Here is a 7,449-nt window from a genome sequence, read left to right on the forward strand (position 1 = left end):
CGCGCAGAGCAGTCGCTCGACAGAACCGCACGAAGTGCGGGACCGGCCCACCACCTCTGGGGCGAGCTTACATCCGCCGGCACAAACTCTGACGTCAGAAGACAGGGAGGAGAGGCCTTATGAGGCGGTCCCACTCAAAACTCTGCTGTCCACCATTACCGCATCACCTCTTGCTCCGACTCAACAGGACATGCCCGCCCCGGATTTACGACTCGATACGCCCACGGACATGGAGGATGACGGAATGTCCGAATGCTCACAGGAGGCATACTCCACCAACCCCCGCTCAGGCAAAAAGTCCGGTGGGCGTGAACGGCCCCCGAGCGGGCGCAGGGACAAAAAGGCCCGTCATGCGAGTCGCAGTCCAGCCAGTCGCGACACCGCCCTACCAGACAGCCCGTGTTCACAACGTGAATACTCACTCCGCATTGCCCAGCATGCGATCGAGCAAATCAAGGGGGGCGCGATCAGCATAACGGAACAGAGTGGGGGAGGGGATGACGTAGCTAGTAGCAAAGACGTAGCGGATGATTAGAGTTTTAACAATTGACACTGTAAACATTTGTGCAATTGAAGCTCCTTTCAAATTTCATGCTTTACACAGCATTGTACGTGCGCACGCTATCGACGTACTATTTTTACAAGAGTGTGCGCTAGAGCGGCTACCATATTTTGACCAATATAATGTGTACCCCAACATCGGCCCTCAAGGGAGAGGAACCATTGTTGTCACAAAGAACCATCTTGAACTCACGCACATCAGAGCGCACGCATCTGGGAGGATAATCTCTGGCACACTCATAGCGCTCAATCCCTCCAGCGCTACTGGCAAGAGCATCATCGGACAATGTGTTAATGTCTATGCCCCCTCTGGCTCTCAGCGTCGAACAGAACGCCAGGAATTTTTTCGCCAGGAAATCCTTCCATTTATAAGGAACGATGGCACGGGTATTATTCTAGGTGGAGATTTCAATTGTATAATTAAACCCAGTGATCACGTTGGTGGACACTACCCCATTAACACGGCACTGCAGGAGCTCATTACTGCCATTGATGTCGAAGACATGGTCGACATTCTTCAAGTACCCACACCACATTACACCTTTCATGCCTATTCATCTAGTTCGCGCCTAGACAGGTTTTATATGTCCCGCACGCATCGACACAACGCGCGATCATATGATGTGGTGCCAGTGGCTGTCACAGATCATTACATGGTCGTTTGTACTGTGGCTGCTCCGGAGGTTTCACCCACACCTGGGCGTAACTACTGGAGACTACAAACACGCTTGTTGGGTCAAACTGAAGTGGACAATGATTTTTATCGGCGCTGGTCTCATTGGTTGCGATGTAAACAGAGGTACGCGGACACAGCGGATTGGTGGGATGCCTGCGTCAAACCAGGTCTGGCCAAATTATTTAAGCACCATGGCGGGCGTTGTAGACGGGAGCAGGACTCCCTTCTCTATTTGCACGAGAGGGCCCTGCGGGAATTAAGTACGCATCCAACTGCAGTTACCAATCTGAGGGATCAAGCCCGTCGCCTTAAGGAACGGATCATCGCCATACACCGAGCGAACATGGAAAGTCGCATTGTATTCAACAACACCAAGAGTGCGCTACAGCAAGAAAGGCTTAGCATTCACTCCCTCATGCGAGATCGGAAGAGGCGAACACGAAGGCACATCAGCTCGGTTGTGGACGCGAATGGCACGGTCGTAAGGGATTCCACAACCATCCTCGCAGCATTTACAAGTAGTTACAAGGAACTCTATGCGGACCACGACATTGACTATGATGAAGGGACGTCATTCCTCGATGTGTATGACAGCAGCCTTGACGACATAGCACAGCACCATCTGGAGGCCGACCCAACTGACGAAGAGATCACACACATTGTTCGGAGGGCCCCAAAAACCAAATCCCCGGGTGTGGACGGTATCCCCTACGAATTCTACCAGCACTATTGGCCAACGATTCGAGAGGAATTTTGCGAAATGGCGCGCACGGTCATTCGACGAGGGCGTCTGTGCAGCACGCAAACAGAGGGAATCATTGTGCTCATCCCCAAGGTACCACAGTCACGTGAAGTAGCTCACTATAGGCCTATCACGCTTCTGTGTGCTGACTACGAAATCATCGCACGGGTGTATGCCAATCGTATTAAATCAGCGCTGTCTGATGTCATCGGGCCGGACCAACATTGTATTGTGCAGGGGACGTCCATCACACAAGGCACTTCTGCGCTCCGCGATGTGCAGCTCCTGGCGCGCACAACGCCAGGCGCTGTCGCCCTCCTGAACATTGACCTTGAGAAGGCTTTTGAACGGGTGCAATGGAGCTTTCTCGACAGGGTGCTCGAGCACCTTTGCTTCCCTCCCACAGTTCGAGCTGTCCTACGCACGTTCCGTGAGAACCTTACCTCGAAGATGTCCATAAATGGTTGTTTTGGTGACAAATTTCCGATTCGCTCCTCTGTCCGACAAGGGTGCCCGCTCTCGATGGTACTTTTCGTCCTTTATATTGAGCCCCTTATAAGGAAATTTAACTCTACTCTCTCAGGACTGAATATTCAAGGGAATCCTTTAACGTGCATTGGGTATGCAGATGATGTTACGGTCATTGTGCGTAGTGAACATGAACTCACGGCCGCTCATGCTATTCTTGAGGCCATCCACAAGGCAACGCATGCAAAATGCAACTTCGCGAAAACCAAAGTGTTGAATCTGAAAGCAGCGCCAGATGTGATTGTGCCACAGCATTCATTCGTGTCTACAGATGCGATCAGGACACTTGGAATACTTTTCACGGGTGACATCGGACATACCATTCAAGAGAACTGGGACGGAGTGGTGCGGAAAGTTCGTGGTAGCCTGCTTGAGTCACACCTTAGAAACCTCAACATCATCCAACGTGTATATATCGTTAACATGTACTCCCTTTCACAACTCTGGTACATGGCACAGGTGTTCCCCATGCCAGCTGCGATTGCAGCTCAAATCAGGCAATACATTGGATGGTTTATCTGGAAAGGATTCCTCTTCAAGGTCAGCCGCGATCAGCTGACGATGCCTGTCAGTAAAGGTGGTCTCGGACTCATTGAGCATGAGCAAAAAGCACGAGCCTTGTTCCAGAAATGCTTCATACAACGTGTCTTACAGGGTGGTCGCTCCTCGGCTTTGTACGCAGCCACGTGGGGCGCCAGGGAGCGCCTACCCCGACACTACAAGTCCGCCGCCGATCACCTTCGCACGACGATTTCCGAACTTCCCGAAGGTACGCATGTCTCCACAAGACAACTTTATGGTTTCCAGCGACGAGCAACACCCTCTGTGCCGAATATTCAGAATAAGATCCTTTCTTTGCGTTGGCTGAACATATGGAAAAACGTTTCTGATCCTGAATTACCTACTCATCTCCGTGCCGAAGCTTTCACATTTGTCAACGACCTGACACCCACCCTTTATCGCAAGAAACGCATTGCGTTATCCCAGGATGACCACTGCGAACTCTGTGGCTACCGTGACACCGCCCTCCATCGCATATGTGCTTGCTCATTCTCGCGCCCCTTGTGGGAGTGGTGTAAAACCAAACTTTCCAGACTGCTCGGCCTACCTCCACGAGACGTGTGCGCGGACCGCATGTGCTACCTCGACATCACGGCCTTCCCTACCGTGAAGAGGCGGGCGGCTGTGTGGCTGATGGCGAATTTGATCGATTTTGTGCTCAAAACTCAAGTGCCATATTTCTTGCGGGACTTCATATCCCAGCTACGACGTGACAGATGGTCTATGGTAAAAAAAAATACGTTAAGAAGGAGATTTGGACATTACCTTTTCATGTTTTGAAATTTGTACAGATGGTGTGGGACTGTGTTAATCCGCAGGGGCGAGGTATCAGTATCGTGTAACCCATTTGTCCTGACTGTAATATGATGTGAGCTGTAATGTTATGTAATTGCACTTGATATCACAATAAACTAATAAACTATAAAAAAAAAAAAAAAGTGGCTGAGCGCTCAGCGGCGCTATCATTTAAACGTAAGGTTGACGGTTCGAATCCCGGCAGGTACGAATTTTTTTTGTACTTGTAAAAATAAATACGATCACGTAACATTTCAAAAGTAATAAATATATTTGAATAATGAATGCAAATAAAAGTATATTTATTAATTAAATTGTAATTTTCAGGTAAGGACATGATAACTAATGGTCAATTAGGTTAGGTTAGCTACATTATAAATACTTTAAAACTTTGTGGACGGTTGATTTGGTTAGGATAGCTACATTAAAGATACTGTGAAATCATGTAAACTGTTTCCTAGCGCTGGATAGCTACATATTAAAAAGTTATTTGCTAAGCAACCATAAAATGATTTTACAGTAATTTTAATGTAGCTATACTTACCTAATATAACCAACCATCCACTAAACAGTCTATGTGGCATTTTTATACTGGAGAGAAAAAACGCGCGCTTAAAAATAAAAAACATCCAGGGGGTAGGCGCTCCCGATCGGCTAACTTCGGAAAGGATCGGCATTTGCGGCCAGTTGCAGGAAGGTAGCACTGCTGTCGCTAGACTCTTGTAACAGCAATGTCTTCTCATTCTCCCTTTCTCACTTTTCCAACACCGTGAAAATGTTTACATTTTTATACATTTTGTATTTAAAAGAAGAAATTGTTCTTTCTTTCATAAAAAAAAATATTTGAAATTCACCAAATTATTGTTTATCATTTTTTTATAATTTTCTTGTTATGGTCACAATGTAAAAATGAATGTTAATGTTTTCACTTTTAGTACATATTAGTCATGTATGAGAACGGTAATTTTTTAATGTTTGATATAGTATCTAGAGTAGTTTTGTGTTGGTATGTAGGCCTATGTGTAGACTGAATGGAATCGTAATAAATATAATTTAACGATCGTGATCACGATGTTTCATTCAATTCCATTTTTGGTGGTGTTTAACATTTGATTAATTTAAAAGGGAGAAAATTAATTAATTAATAGAACTAAAGTGAAATACTATAATTTATCGGTATAAACTTCAAGTCGTTTCCGTAGTGTAGTGGTTATCACGTGCGCCTCACACGCGCAAGGTCCCCGGTTCGATCCCGGGCGGAAACACTATTTTCTTTTTGATAAAGTAAATATCTTATTTTAACAGAAATATAATCGGAAATTATGTAAAAATATCTATAACGTTCCAGTCATTGACGGTGCATAATGACGTGCAATAATTCTCCAGTACCGACCAAAATATACATTAGTTGGCCAAATTGATAAACCAACTAGCCATGTGACCGATGAAAATGTATTTGTTCCTCATATTCGAAGAATTACCAAAAACTCTGATACAACCGTATATTATTTATAAACAGAAGCCTAAACACCAATTTACGTTCCTTGTGTAAGGTTCTTAATGGGTAAATATGCTTTCGGTGTATAAATGTTAGACTACGTAAAAATATAACGATCTTTATGTATAAAGATAGGAATCAAAACACGCATTCATGGTTTTAATAGTTATTTTGCTACTAAGTTTGTTTAAATGTGTTTTTTAAAACGTGGCTATGATAATGTAAAGTACACATTTTAATTGAAGATAAAAGTTACCGCCGTTACAAAATGTTTCCCTTGCAAAGGCATTGGCATTTAGTAGGCCCAATGCCCTTTTTTATAATTAGTCAACACTAACAATTACTGTTAAAAGAAACTCTGTATATGTATATGAAAATATCTTAGTTTTTTAAATCTGTGCCCTAACGAAATAAAAAATATTCTTAACATAAAATCATAATAAATAAAACTTTATAAAATATTATAGGGTATTTTGATCCATGGATCGCCAAATTATTATATATTTATATTATTTTGAATTATTTATCCACTATTAAAGGGTTTATTTCATCCTAAGAGTAGTATGTGAATGGGGCTACTGAAACAGGCCTCAGGCGGTGGTGCTTGGTGCCGGCTCCGCCATCTTGGATTCTGACGTCACGGCGGCCATCTTGGATTGTGACGTCACGGCGGCCATCTTGGATAAGCGTAACGGGACACAGCGTAACGGGACATAACGTAACGGGACATAACGTAACGGGACAAGTAGATCACGACGGCCATTTTGGATCCGCCATCTTGGATCCGCCATTTTGGATGACGTCATTGTGTGTTCTCGAAAATTCCGATGGTGATGTGTTTTCCGCCATATTGGATGATGACGTCACCGTTGCAATTTTCGTTACGGTCGCCATCTTGAAAATCCGTAATTATTATCTGATTTTAATGAAAAAAATTCAAAAATTCATCAAAAAATTAACTTATTCGAATTCTGATTGATTATATCGATTCCCGTCCTTGGTTCGATTCCCGGTGAGTGCAAACATCAGATCCTTCCTCCATGAAAGCTACCTAGACTGATCTACCACCACCAGTACCAAGGTATATATCATCAACTGGTATGACATCATGTCCGCCATCTTGTCTTCATCCGCTGGAGACCACCATCTTGTTTTCGTCAGCTAGAGTGTGCCGATACCATGTAGTATAATTATCTGGTCACTAAACTTGTGTCCTCAACTGTTGACATTGAACATTGACCTTGAACTTTGACCTTGACCTTGAACTTTGACCTTGACCTTAAAATTTGACCTTGACCTTGAAATTTGACCTTGACCTTGAAATTTGACCTTGACCTTGAAATTTGACATTGACCTTGAAATTTGACCTTGACCTTGAAATTTGACATTGACCTTGAAATTTGACATTGACCTTGAAATTTGACCTTGACCTTGAAATTTGACCTTGACCTTGAAATATGACTTTGTCCCTGAAATTTGACTTTGTCCTTGTCGACCATCATGGATCCGGCATTTTATGTTCAGTACATGCTACCAGAGGATACCACCTGCCGGAGTACGCCATCTTGTGTGTGTACTTGTATTATAGAGTACATTTCCATCTGGATTATTTTATTCTAACCCGCTACAGTGCAGTAATCATTTATTACGGAGGTGCCCCCCGCCATCTTGAAATTCGACCGCCATCTTGAAATCATGTAATAATGTAGCTAGAAAAGCGGGAAAAAATCCAAAATTCATCAAAAAAATCACTCATTAACTTACATATCGATTCGATCCGCTCCAGTCCTTGGTTCGATCCCTGAATGATGCAAAACATTTAATTTTATGAAAAAATAATAACTTCAATAAGCCACGTTCAACATTCTTAAAGAGACTTTAAAACCTCTACTACCATCATCCTATAAGCCATCAAGACCACCATATTGAAAATTCGTAATAATTAAACTAAAAATTCAGGAAAAAGTTAAAAATTCATTAAATAAATTTGCAAACAATATACTGATTAATTAGGTCGTCTAAGGTCCTTGGAACGATCCTGGACGAAGCTAAAATAAATTTAATTTAAATACCAGAAAAGCTTAAGGT

The 7,449-nt window shown here is 43.4% G+C and overlaps 1 non-coding gene across 1 annotated transcript; it reads left to right on the forward strand.

The window, feature by feature from the left end:
* Positions 1-5,055: 5,055 nt before the first annotated feature.
* Trnav-cac (transfer RNA valine (anticodon CAC)) lies at positions 5,056-5,128 on the forward strand. The gene has a single exon. It is a non-coding gene; the product is annotated as a tRNA-Val (tRNA).
* Positions 5,129-7,449: the final 2,321 nt, after the last annotated feature.

The sequence above is a fragment of the Bacillus rossius genome, chromosome 1, assembly GCF_032445375.1.
Source record: "Bacillus rossius redtenbacheri isolate Brsri chromosome 1, Brsri_v3, whole genome shotgun sequence".
NCBI classification, from domain to species: domain Eukaryota; kingdom Metazoa; phylum Arthropoda; class Insecta; order Phasmatodea; family Bacillidae; genus Bacillus; species Bacillus rossius.